This window comes from Protomyctophum bolini (genome assembly GCF_963924005.1).
Source record: "Protomyctophum bolini genome assembly, chromosome: 5".
Taxonomy (NCBI): Eukaryota; Metazoa; Chordata; class Actinopteri; order Myctophiformes; family Myctophidae; genus Protomyctophum; species Protomyctophum bolini.
Window position 1 is genome coordinate 36,260,152 of NC_137866.1, and position 15,065 is coordinate 36,275,216.

A 15,065-nucleotide genomic window follows, 5' to 3' on the forward strand; every position below is an offset into this window, starting at 1 on the left:
TGCTGCATAAGGTACATAAGGTCCCTTATTGGCCAAGTGCTTCCACCAACATATGTGATTGGTTAGCCGATTTGCTCGTTTACATATAACGTAAGTTTTCCCTTCAATGTCATTGGCGTTTAATGTTTTGATGTAGAGGGTGTCCAGCTTTGAGGGTCTGTGTAACACAAACATTGAAGACAAAAGTGTGAAAGGATGAAAATTGTGATTGGCCAGAATGAGATGATGTATGATGAATTGATGACGTATGATGATCACTTCACACGGGTGTGATTTTTTTGCATATTTGTACGTCTTTAAATATTCTGATAAATTAACCCTGATGTAAGTCTTAGTCAATCAATCAATCAATCAAACTCAAAACGTGTTTCGGTAGACCTACCGGGCCTTGGGCCTACCCAGCATTGAGTCATATGTGATGTGAGCAGCAGTACTGTGACATCAGCCATATCCATATTTGGACATATTGGTATAAAACCTTGCCTGTTGATTTGCTGTCAGCAGGGATATCCTATATGGGCATAATCAGGACACAACGTGAGCACACGCACGCACACACAAACACACACACAGATATATCCATATATTGGCACGTGACCTGCCATTTTGCGATGATGCAGGAATGTCCTAGCCTAGAAGCCAGATGAATATGGCTGCCACAGGAAAAAGAGAATTCACTTAATTTGGAGATTGGTCTGGCACTCAATTTCATTTCACTCACCCCAGAGTTGTGGGTGACCAATCAGAGCCTACTATTCAAAGTGAGACTTTATTTTCGCGTGTTAGGCCTATGTGTTATGTGTGTTCCATATTTGGGCTGATAACAATGTTATCAACATGTCCATCGTTGCTGGGGTTATGCATCGGCAACGCGTTGCCATGGTCCAGTCCAGATATTGGCATATGCGTGAACTTCACAGACGCAAACTTTAACTTTGGATAAGGACAGCTCCATCGTCCTTATCCACTATCGTTTATTAAGTGTATTGTGTTTAACATGAGCTCTGCTTGTGTGCTTTGTTTTTCGGTACTGTAATGTGCCTTGTGATTCAATCAGTCAGCAGCGCGTGCGTCTCTGTGTACTGTATGTTGTAACCATGACAAACACTTCTCTGTTTTTCTCTTGAGTTCCCAGTTTCCCTGAAATCCATTTTCTCACACACATTTGATCCCTATTGTTCCCCCCCGAACACCCCCCAAACCACCCCACACCCATCTGCACTTCCAGTACATATTTATTGGTTGGTGAGGTTGAGAATGAGAATGTCTTCTTTTCAAAATCTTTTTATTTTGGTTTTATAACAGCATAGATGTCAAGTCACAGGTTCATAGAAAAAAATAAAATAAAACATCAGATTTTAGTGTCAGTGACTCAGAGGTAAACAAACTTATATCACAGAGATCAAGGGGCAGACATAATGAAAAGACTATGTTGTTGTGCAAAACATGCCCAGGTTGAAACTTCTTGATTTCACAATCAACAATGCTGATTACTTTTTGGCCTGTCATCAAGCATAAAGTACATAAAAACAAGAAATTGAAATAATTTTGAAACAGTTTGTGATTTGACTGTGTTCTTCAGCAATCACCATGCCTACAGTATATGCCCCCATTCCATCTGACCACATTCTGTACAATAAGCAACAACCCAGAGAGGAGACAGGAAAAGTGCGTGGGGGTGGATTAAACTTCCACCGGGCTTCATGAGCTGGACTGTTAACACAACCACGGCACTTAATCAAAATAATATCCTGGATGTGTCATGGAGGAATCTCCCAGTCTACGTGCTGTACTGTTTCTGTCTCCCTCAGCAAGGTATCCTGTTTATCCTGCCTCTTTGCAGCCTCTCATGTGTCATAATAAACACTCCGTTTTATGTACGGTAACAGATACACCGGGTGCTATGTGGTCATTATATAGCCTACAGCATCGTCAACGGTCTCTCATCGACTATAAACAGATATATTTTCATGGTAATAAATATTCAGTTAATCGTCATTGATGACGTGGTGTGTAAACGAAGAACAATGTTGCCTGAATAGACCACGTGGTTGGTTATACTATTTACAGGCCATGTCTGTTTGTCGAAGCTTGCATGTGATCAATCACTTCTAACTTTGAAAGCACTGGACATTGAAAAGGGTTAGGGTTAGAGTCAGACAATCACACAAGGTTGTCCAATGCAAAATATTCTATCTAAATATTTGTAGACCTGTGTGTAGTTAGATTTCTCTGGAGTTCTACAAAGCAAAGCCAGTGGTCTGGTAAACATCAAGTCTCCATGACTACTGGAGACACTCTCCCGAAAGAGACAAATTCAAGCATCTCATTACAAAAACAAGGAAAATCTCAATACAAAAACATGGGATCAGATTCTATAGCGTGGAAAAAAGTGTCTCTAGGGCGCGGCCACACAGAAGTCTAATTCTACCTGTGAGGGTGGATTCTGCCAAAGCTTTTCAATGGGAATGGTGTGGTTTTCTTTGCAGAAAACCACAAATGGCAACAAACCGCTCCGTTCCCATTGAAAAGCATCATCTGCCAAATAGGCAGAATTAAAGTTTGGTGTGACTGCACTCTAACAATAACAAAGTATATAACTTGAGGAGGCAAATACAATATTTATTACTTTGATTTATGGACTGTAATGTGACACCCCAAATAGCCCAAAATGTCACTATTGGTATTAATCCTTGTTCTGAATAGGTTAAGAAATACAGACATTTGGGACCACCTTCCCAACTTCAGAAGCAGTAGCAGTCAGCTCAGTCTTGGCCATCGATCACCCCGGGGCTAAACTGTCCCTTCCCCCTTGTACCTTGGCTGTGTCACCCAACCCGACACTGCATGTGTGTGTTCAAGTCCCACAATGGATTACTCATTGAGAGCAGACAGGTAGACAGCCGGATCTCACAGCAGACAAGTTCAAACACAGTCCCCACTAGTACCGTATCACTAACAGACAATGCCAGGTTCATTCCCACAATCTCACTTTGACTTCTGTCACTTTGACAAGAGGCTGGTTGAGTGAAAATTAGTCAGACTGGAATGTCTGACCCTCTTGGCTCTGGGGCTTGTGTGTGTGTGTGTGTGTGTGTGTGTGTGTGTGTGTGTGTGTGAGTGTGCGTGCGTCGTGCGTGTGCGTGCGTGCATGCGTGTGTCGTGCGTGCGTGCAACCTTGTGTGTCGTGCGTGCACGCATGTCGTGTTTAAAAGTGCAGGATGCTAGGATTCTGTAGTATAGGAAGGAAAATTGTGCACGTGTGTCCGTGGGTGTGGGTGTGCGCTTGAGTACACGGAAGCAAAAGGCCCATGTTAGGAATGAGAGGAGGGTGGATCAGGATGAAGGTGCTAACAGGCTGAGCTGCAAGGCTTTCATCTGCCTGTCAGGAAGAAGCAGATAGCAGCATCTGGTATCCAAACAGATGCAGGTTACTACATATGTCATGTTGTTACCATAGGTTGTTAGTTGTTACACACAGAGACACATAGACAGTGTTCTGTTGGGGAAGCTAGCATACCAACCTTCAATGACAGCAAGAGGACTGAGAAAGGGTACACAGCGGAGCGCAAATATCCACCAGGCCGGGTGATCTAACCAGTGCTGTGTAAGAGGCAATATCCAAACGTTGCAGGGATGATGTGCGGACGCCGGACAGTGTGGCATTGTGCCAACCTATGCCTACTGCATAGGCGTCTACTATATGTTTTCATATATATGAGTTTCTAAATTGGGTCTTGTGATATCGGCCTACGAACCGGCATCGTTTGAGTATAGAACCGCAAAGGGCTGCAGAGTGGCAGAATGAATGCACCTGTTGTGGCAGCATTATATTATTGCATGTTACAATAATAATGTTCTTCACAACATGATCAATTAATAATGCTTTCCACCTCTCTCTGTGCCCGGAGTCACGATCATCAGTGTCACGACTCCTAAGATAATGTGGACCTAATTTGGTGTAGTTTGAATACTAAAGAAATCATGTTAGTTTCACATTTGTAGAGTCTCTTATAGGTCGAAGTGTAATAGCTTTCAGTTCTGCATTGTTTAGAAGCCCCATTTCATATTATTCAAATATAGGATAGATAGGACGATGCGTCCACAAACATGAGAAGCCATCGGAATGAAACATCAATAATCAGTATCATAGCAAAAAGTGTGTTTTGAAGAAAATTAAAACCTTGTAGTCTGAAACGGCCAAATCAGCTCCGTACAAATTAGCTAGTGTGATGTCACAGATGACGTCACACATACAGATACATAACCCACATAGTGATGCATGCTCGTTGATCTCTGGAGTATATCTGTTTGAGGTATCTTGAAAGCTGGGCATTCTTTGAGTCAGATGTCAGTTGACAACAAAAATAGATGAAAACATTTTATTTAGAATGTAAATACATGTGTGAATTTTTAATTAGATCCTGGCGTTCAGTCTGCTGAATTTCCGCCCCGTGCTCAGCACATTAAAAGACATCCACAAACGCCATAAACAGACAGAGACAGATAGACAGACAGATAGACCGATTGATTGTTTAATTGATAGTTTAATTTATAGTCCCCTTTTAATTCAGTGAGGGAAATTGGATATAGCAGCCCAGCACAGTAAGAAACACAGGACAGAAAGAGAGAAGTAGAGATACACCTAAACTGATCTCCACAGGCTGGGGGAAAGGAAAGGTATAAAATACTCCAGTCACCTTTTGATTGTTTAACGGAACTTAGTAACGTTATGTGAGTTGAGTCGTTTCAAAACGGCGGTGCTATCGAACAGCAACGTTATCCCAGACTGAGAAACTACTATCCCCTGGAGTTTCTCAAAATGGATCATCCGGATCCTGAAGAAGACCCGTGCGCCCAGTCAGCAGGGGTTCAGGTGAAGAAGAGTAGCTTCCAGATCACCAGTGTGACTCCGGCTCTTTCCGTGAGCACCAGCAACAACACTCTGGAGGACATGGAGACCTCTGATGACCTGGATGAATCCCACACAGAGGATCTGTCCACCTCTGAAATCCTGGATGTGTCCAACAACATGGCCGGGTCAGAAAGGAGGCTATCTGACCCGGGTGTGCACCCTGGTCTGGCCCCAACCCCTGTATCACCAACTTCATCCCAGCCCACCTCGGCTCCCACTACCACTACCACCAGCAGCTCTCGCTTCAGGGTGGTGAAGTTGGAGACCTTCAAGAGGAGAAGATGGACATGTTCTGAGCACTATGACAAGGTGGAAACCATGCCTTCTTCTGTGCCTACATCTCTGTTGGCAGAGGCTACATGTGCTTCTGGCCTGAGGCCAGTGGACAGCGTGAGGCAATTTACTCCTGAGACCTTTTTGGCGGGTTCAGAAAGGGAGAGCACCATCAGCATGTTAAGCCATTATACAGACAGCATGTGCAGTGGCCAGACTGCAGGCACCATAGTGCCCAGGCAGTCCCACGATTATGCCCCACCTCTCCTAAATATGGGAGTGTCCCACAGCCAGCCTCACGTACATCCCCAGGATCTCGCCCATTCACAGCTGAGAACCACCATGGCCCCCTCGGCTCCTGGAAGCATTCACCACCAGCCTGTCTCGATGACAGACAACCAGACCACCGTGGGCCACCCTCTGCCTGGTGGTGTTGCCCGGGAGGTTGCTAGTCCACACTCAGACTCCACCCAGTGCTTGGTGGGGGTTCAGCAACAGACGGCCTACACTTCTCAGCCCCAGCAGCCCTGTGCCAGCTCTCAGGCAGCCCAGATGCAGGTGACATCTCCGGAGTACACACTTTTACACCCAGGAATCCCCCAGCCTCCTGCTGCGGGATTGACACCTGGCCCTTCCAACGGAGCCGGCCACATTACAGCAGTTCCTCAGCAGCAGCCACAGGTCCTTCAGGTTCATGCCCAGCAGAACTCTCTTCAGGCCACCACCTCCACCATGGTCCCTCAGATGCGGGTAGAGGGCCTCAACCAACAACCCCCGAGCCACCTTGTCACTCTGGATCAGCACCAGTCACTCCCAGCCCAAGTCCAATCTGGGTCAGTCCACCAGGTAGTAGCGTCCTCCATGTCTCCTTCTTACATGCACAGTGATCCGCAGCTCCAAGCCCTCAATGGGGAGAACAGTGGTGGGATATCCTCTCAATCTGTTCAGTCTGCTCAGATCCAGCCACCTAATGTGAGCTTGACCCACGACTTCACGAGCGCCCAAGTCCAGGCTCAGACGGCCCAGGCCCTCTATGCCAACCTGCCCAACTTCACAACCACTCAGTTGGAGGACGCACAGCGTCTTCTCCTCCAGCACCAGTCAGCCCTGTTGGGGCTTCCTGCCTCCAGGGTCGGTGCCAATGGAACTGAGATAGGCGCTACCTCGGTCGGGGCCTTAACTTCCTCAGTCCTCAACACTGCAAACGGAGAGGATGACAGCTCGCCAGGAGCCAGTGTCGTGGCCATAGACAACAAGATTGAGCAGGCAATGGACCTGGTGAAGAGCCACCTGATGTATGCCGTGCGCGAAGAGGTGGAGGTACTGAAGGAGCAGATCAAGGAGTTGATAGAGCGTAACTCTAAGCTGGAGCAGGAGAACACTCTTCTGAAGACCATGGCCAGCCCCGAGCAGATGGCTCAGTTCCAGGCCCAGGTCCAAACCAGCTCCCCCCCAGCTACGGCTGGGCCCCAGGGCGATGCCTTGGTGGCAGCCCTGCCCTCACCCGTCATCCACGATTCGGATGCCTCGACAGAGCATTCCCACACACCTACACACACTGAGCAGCCCGAACCCCCCGAACACCAAGATCAAATATAATATTCACACCATTATAAATACAATGTTTTTTATGTCTATCCATTCATTATCTGGCTGAAATGAAGCATAGCTTACTAGCTATAGTTCAGGCAAATACACTTGAAAGGTTCACACGCACCACTATGTTGGTTATGAAATTGACGTTGTCAAGCAGCTGACCAATTTGGCCTTTTATTTAAGCCCACCTCATTCCACCGTTGCTCTTCCCAATCTCACTGCAGGTTTACATGCCAAGAAGAAACGCATATGAACTGCTGGTGACAGCAAGACAAACAACAGTGGAATGGTGATCTTAAATAGACCATCAAATTGGTCAGCTGCTTACATATTACAGTTTCATTATGCGTGTACATAACCTACATAGTGACGAGCATGCATGCAAACCACTTGAGAGCGTCCCACCCCCTCGAGAGACCCGGAAAATAAATCCCCGTTCATTTTTCCTCATAGACTTTTCCGAAAATATTTATTTAAAGACGTTTACGCCGCGGTCAAAGCCAACTGTTGTCGTGACAAATCATGACAACAAACACAATTTTTCAGGCCAAACAAAGAATTAGAAAGTAGAAAAAAACGGCAGGTTACAACACTTTTGTTGTTGTTTTTCTTCTTTGTAATTATTTGTTTGGTCCAAAATATTGTGTGTGTTGTCATGATTTGTCACAACAAGAGTTGGCTTCGTACAACGCTTAAAAGGTCTTTAAATAAATACGTTTTGAAATGTCTATGGGAAGAATGCATTGGGATTCATTTCCTGGGCCTGGCGTCGTCATGAAAGGGGGCGGGACTGCGACGCTCTATAGGTCACAAGCAAAGCTTATTTCAGTCAGATAACTCAAAAATAGATAATAAAACGTATTGTGAATATTGGAGTTCAGACTCCGATACATATTACTTCCCGCTCAGCACATTAGAAGACAACATTTAAGACTATAGGGAGATATGATGCAAGTTTCCATATAGGCCATGCCATTTACACCTACAGTACCTAACTAGATTGACCGACATTTTGCATTTCTTCAGATTTTGTATAAAACTCATAAATTGCTACATCTTTGGAGTCATGTGGGATACAGATGTTTGATATTCCATACCGATCGGCTATAATTGGCTGCCCCTCCCAAATTGTAGGACAAATGTAGGGTATTTGTTACAACAAATGCCCTCATCTGACCCCATAGACCCATTACCACAAACACTACAAATGTCATGTTTGTTGCAGTTTTTTTTTTTTGTCTTCACGGTGTACCTATACGGTACACATAATATCAGGAGACACATGTGACAATGACCGTTGAACATCTTTTAGATATTCCATTCCATTCTAATTGGCTTCACATCTTACATGTCGTTGGATTGATCAGCTCCATCTGTCTTGTGTCCACTACCAGTAGACCACAGAGGTATCTCCACACATTTTTTCCATTTTTGAGATGCTTAACTTAAAATGTATGATGTATCGTGCTTAGCAATGGCCCACAGCTGTTCTGACATCATGGTAAACCACGGCCTCACATGGCTTATACTTTATTCTATTATACCTGGGCACAATGTAAATGTCTGCAGTGATTGATTTGGTTGGTAATTGTGGGGCTTTGGAAACAAAGTTTACACTGCAGATGTTGTCCTTTTATTTGTGTCCTCCTGTTTGATGAGCGACTTACAGGAGAGGTGGGTCAACTGACTGACTGACTGACTGACGGCTTTGATAGGTTGCCAGCCTGCCAACCCCCATACCCCCCTCCCCCCGCTCAACCTGCCCTAACAGATTCCACTGCGGATGCGCTTATAATTACAACATGTCTTAAACCTCCAGACATACCACAAAAGTGACTTCAGCTACCTTCTGTGTGCATGCGCTCGCACCTGCGGGCTATGGTGGTGTGTGTACATTAGTTGGCATGTGCGTGTGTGTGTGTGTGTGTGTGTGTGTGTGTGTGTGTGTGGGGGGGGCTTGTGCTTGCACATGTGTGCGTGCGCGCGTGTGTGGTTTCACTGGTTTGTGCTTGCACGTGCATGTGTGTGGCACACACTTGCATCAGTGTGCACTATACATGTGAAGACTTGTGTATGTGTTTCATGCCTGTTTGTGTTACTAAGGGTGGATGACAGCTGTAACAGGGTGTGTGTGTGTGTGTGTGTGTGTGTGTGTGTGTGTGTGTGTGTGTGTGTGTGTGTGTGTGTGGGATGAGCTGTAAGGGCCATGAAATCATGAAATGGAGAATCCAGCTGCTTTGCACCGTGGCCAACGCACAGCGTGCACTGGGGGACACAGCTGAGGAGGACAGTAGAGACAGACAAATCAATAGACTTGTTTTGATTAACCACTTAAACCCTATTAGATGTCGTCATATGGCAAATAGCAATTTACAAGCTCACAAACATCACGATGCAGTGCGCTGAGAGCATGCTATTTTCTACTTTTGTAGTTTTGAAATAAAATGTTTGACATTTTGACAATTTCTGAAAATAAATCGCCTATAATGGCATGCCCACACCAGCTAGTGTTTAAGTGTGGGAATAAGAAAATGCAATATTGGAGAATAAGAACATATAGATGCATAGGTGTGGTGTGGTGTGTGTGTGTGTGTGTGTGTGTGTGTGTGTGTGTGTGTGTGTGTGTGTGTGTGTGTGTGTGTGTGTGTGTGTGTGTGTGTGTGTGTGTGTGTGTGTGTGCATGTGCATGTGCATAGGGCATCAGTTCCATTCAACCAACGCCTGTTTCCGACACTGTACAATCTTGAGTGTTCATTTAACTCACAATGTACTAAATGAATCGGACTGTGCCAGACTTAAACCAGAGCTAAAGGAAACCAAAGTGTCATCGGTGAGTCATTCCCGGTGGCCCTTCTCTTGTGGTTTACTGAGCCAGTGGGCTTTTAGTATTTCTCGGTTTTAGGAGTCATGCAAGGGTTCTTTTGAGGGCTTTTGGACAGAAGTCAGTCAATTCATACAGGAAGGGGACCTTTGGCAGCCAAATGGATCTCTTTTTACATTGCTGGGAGTCATTGGCACACAAGTAAAGCATTCCTCTATAGAACAGTTCCTGCATTGTGTCAACTGTTAACAGAGATATTGAAAAATATGTCCTAAACATTGACAGAATATATAATATCATGTGTTAATTGTGTTAATTGTGACTACTGAAGGAAATTAAATATTCACAGCATAATGTACCTGCCACCCTGACCAGATCTTATTACAAAGTAAAATCCTGCACAACTTGCGATGATCAGTTGACCTTTACCTTTACTGTTGTATGATGGTGTCATACACTGAAACCTGCAGACGGATGCGACTCATTGTGCCACCATGCGACAAATTAAATGCGGTTTAGGCCTGAAAGATGCGTATTTATTCTCTAAATCTAAAGATCTAGCCCCCATGCTATTACTTCCACAATAAGGCCATTGTCTGAGCAGCAGAGAATAAACTACCATCAGCCTGTGCTCGCAAAGACGCAAACCCAGGCTGTGACATTTCACCATGGAAAGTTGCAGTGTGCAGCATAATGGGTGTTGGCCCCACCGATGCGGAGAATCCATGCAGATTATTGCAAAACAGATGTTTCAACTGGTGAGAGAGGGATCTGCTGTATGTGTTGCTCATACACTCCTACGCAGTGAGCAGATGTGTGTGCCTCTCAAGCAAAGTTAAATATACACTTTGCTTCATTTATCTGTGAAAGTGTGATCCCAGGTTTAACTGAACAGTTGGCTGTGCCTGTGTTTAATGTTACTTGTCATATTTGTTTCAGAAACACTAGAGAATGCTCTCTGTTCTCTCCTCCATACAGCCAGGTTGTAGCTCCCCAAAAATATAAGGCGATGTCTTGCTCTTTGCATTTTGTGTTCAGAAAACAACAAAAAAACAGTACAGTGGGTAAAATGACCACTTGACTGTTACATTCCATCTTTCAGTTTGTCCTTCCTCAATGTTAACTTGTTAACACCTCAGCAGAATGCAGGAAACTGTAAAAACTGTAAATGTCTTTACAGGCTGTGTGTAACCACACAGTGAAACTGACGGATCCATTCGGTTCCATTTGTAACTCTGCAGTGTACAACTGGAACCAAATGGACCCTTAAGGGTCCACCATTTGCACACACTGACACAGTTAAATTCTTGCTGAGGATGTTACTGTGTAAGCTTAGACAAGATCCCACCAAATACGTACACAGGATGCTGACCAACGGAGGGCAGGAAGGCATCACTTACGCATTGCGGACGCGTTGGTCAGGAAGACAGCGGGCACTTGTTGAGACACTTCAACACAGCCCAGTGATGGGAACCCCCTCTGACTTCCCCCTCCTCTGTATTTTTAGTTTACTTTAATGGCTTTTATTTATGTCTGGTGTCAGAATCCAAAGTGCATGAGGCAAAGGGCCTTGTTGGCTCCTTATCTCTCGATTTAAAGCCGCTCTCGCTTGATTCTGGCACACATGTCTTTACCTCTAATGTAGCTTGTCTTAAATTGTTATCTTAGTTTCTATCGCCTGTCCCCCCCACACACGCTATATATATATATCCATTATTTCTTGCCCTAATCCGTATTCGGAATGGTATCCTCCATAACCTTCCCGTTATCTTATAATGTTGTAGTTTGTTTCAGGGAAGCCTCCTAGAGAGAGAGAACATGTTTCTCTTTAAATTCTTGAAACGTAGAAATAAAAGATGCGGTGGGGGGGGACCACAGAATTCCCTAACGCAAACCAATGGGTGGAGAGAACCGTGCTAAACAGAGCTATGGAATTCACTTAACTATAGACACTGGTGTCCAACGGTGTATGGTGCCAAATATCCCTGCAGCCAAGGTTTTTAATGGTTAATTTACAACAAGACCTTTGCTATGACTCAGTATCAAGCCACTAAGTACTAAATACTGCACTAAATACTATACCTGGCTGTTAAACCATACAGTCAAGTGTTTTAGAATTCACCAAAAACAACCACCCTTCCTATCAAAGAAGGCTTCAGTTTTTCAACATTTCCATGTTATCGCATCATAAATGTGTGATATATAATTGCAAATGAAAATGTCACAAACTATTCCATCCCACCATCATCCACCCCTCCCTTTCCGCCTACGTGCATTACAGCCGTGACCTCTGCAAGGGGTTCAAGTTTATGTGGTGTTTCCAGCTACTGACTCACACAGTGCAGCTCAAATGGGATGTAACCATCTTTCCACAACGACTATGATGGTATGTGCAAATAACTTAATAAGTAGAAACAGACAAGCGTAGGTTGTATAACCTGACTTAAAAGCAACCGGGAAGGAATAGAACTGTGCTGTGCTGATAGAAACATGCGTAGAAACCGCTGACATTTTCAATGAAAGGTTTCAGCAAAATGTCAAACGTAACATAAGTCACAGAATGTGTGCGCTCTGTTAGCTGCACATGATCTATCATTGGGCTGAAGACATGAGCAAATGCATATAAATGTGTTCGGTCTTGGGGTAACACAAGTAACACATAACATATTATGTAACGTGACAAATTCTGTACTATTATTACAGTTACTGTCAAGTAAATACGTTTCAGAATCCTTTTTAAGCTAACATTCACACACACTAATGACAATACAGTTTGTCAGAGATTCACCTTTTAGATATTTTAGTTTGTTTTTGTATACCCAGCTTGAGTTGTTTGTGTCTCATCATGACATTGAAGTTTAGGATTCTAAAACAATATTTTAATACAATATTGTATAATTATTCTATTTCATTCAGCTTGCCCTCTTCCATTTAATATTATGCTTACCGGTAATTACTTTTCTAATTTAAGGGTATTTTGTGAAACTATTGCAAAAGTAACTTTTTTGTGACAATTTCTTGGCACAAAAAGTTATATTGTAACTTAGCTTATTATTTGAATCAAAAGTAATCAGTAATAATGTAAAATATTACATTTTAAAAGCACCAACTCGGAATGCACAAACGTATATTTTACACGTGTACTACGCCCCATCCCTCTATATGGTTATTTCACTCTCTCGCACGTGCACACACACACACACACACACACACACACACACACACACACACACACACACACACACACACACACACACACACACACACACACACACACACACACACACACACACACACACACACACACACACACACACACACACACACAAAGTTGTTCCAGGTGGGGGTATATACTTCGTGTATCTTAGTGATTTGTTGCTCACAGACTGGACTATGGCAAGTGGACCAGAAAGAACCCATCTGTATTCATATCCAAACAACACAGTTGTCCGTGAGTGTCCACAGATCTCAGAGGCCACAAATATGCATGCTGAAAAATCTCCAGTCTGCAGAGGAAGCACACAGTAAATCCCCCAGTTTTAATTTAACTCAGAGAGTGTACAGATGTAACCCTATAACCCTAACCCATAAGGGTATACACTCTCGTCTTGGAGCTACATGAACACTATGGATTTTACTGTATAAAGGCAAGCCAAGAAACAAACACATTTTAACAGTGTGCACACTGCCCACTAGATATGGCACAAAACTCACTTTTCCACAGAAGCAAATACAACAGCAAAATGCTGTTGCTGTTGTGTAAACCCTTATCCTTATGGTCCAGCTGTGTAAAGCTGGACTCTTAGGTCCAGATTTATTTACACTGTCAGAGTCTAGACGTATTATGCATTTCTCAGCAGACAAATAGCACATGTTTACTTCCTGAAGACCAACAGGTGGCTATGGGGTAATTTCTGATATATAGGTCACGCGAGAGAGCATCATATGGATCCAATGACTCCAGCCTTTGTGTTTAGTTACTAGGTGTGTGTATTGGGAGGGGTGTGTGTGTGTGTGTGTGTGTGTGTGTGTGTGTGTGTGTGTGTGTGTGTGTGTGTGTGTGTCTGTGTGTGTGTGTGTGTGTGTGTGTGTGTGTGTGTGTGTGTGTGTGTGTGTGTGTGTGTGTGTGTGTGTGTGTGTGTGTGTGTGTGCGTGTGTGTGTTTGCTGTCAATGTCTCACTGGAACAATGCAAGCATTTGGACAGAATGTGTCCTAGAGGAATCTAGACCTTTGTCTGGAATTCCCTCTTCCTCTTACATCCAATTATTCCCTCCTACCCCAATTTCCTTTCTTTCATTGTCGCCCTCCCTCTCTATCACCACCCTCCCTCCCTCTCTGTCTCTATCTTCACCATACGATGGCGCCGCATGCCAAAAATAGCAGATCTGCTGTCTGTTTTCACAACGACAAGCTTTGTAGATCTGCTTTTTCGTATACGACTGAGCATAAATTAGGCATAACTCTCCCTCTATTTCTGCCTCTCACGCACAGACATATGCCTGCAATAAAAAAAAGATGTCTTGCACAACAACACAGCATAGCCTACTATTACACAGCCCAATTCTTAAACCGTGCACACATTCCGCTATCCACATAGATCATACTTTATCTTAAAAGCCTGTGGGTGATCACAGATGAGGCACGTGCTTTACATGATGTTCTTTTAAGGGCCTATATGTGTGTGCAAGCAGTTGGCGTTTCACAGTTAGTCATCATCAGTACGGACTGACTGGGTTATGTCAAAGATGCACTCCCACTGGTCCAGGCTCATATGCAAGTAGGCCGATGATCTCCTCATTGAGCGAGGGTTCCATAGAGGATAACTGGAATTCTTCAGTGCCCAGATAATTGCATCATTTGACAGAAAAGATAACCTCTAATAACTGTTGAATGCCAAGACCTACTCATTATAAAAAAATGTTTCCCACAAGTTCCCATGCGGCAGCGTGTAAAATAAATATAAAGCCACTGAATGTAGCCTATACCTGATTAGATAGTGGAAAAGTCATACACTGGACTATTAAGCAGTGAAATTCTCAGTCATTTATTGATTTATCCCCTTGACTGCTGTGTAATTAAGCGTAATAGCCATATTATATGGACCCTACCCTATAGGCTAGGTACTCGCCCCGGTACACCCCTTTTCCATCTCGCCCCACTATACTATAGGCCTGCCTGTAAATAATAACATAATGAATGTTGGTGATTATATAAAAGGTATTATCATAATTTATCATTGTTAAGTTCACTCTGTATATCCACGGGCATAATAGCATGATGATGCCATTACAAAACATGGGCTACATGGAATAAATGTGTTTAATAAAACGAAATTAACTGCTTGAAGGTCCTAAATTAACTTCATTAAGCAGTCACCGTCTCTGTGTCATGTTATTCTTTCTTAAAAGTTAACAGAGTAAAATCATCTGTTAACTACATTGTTTCTTACTTTCTTCTTT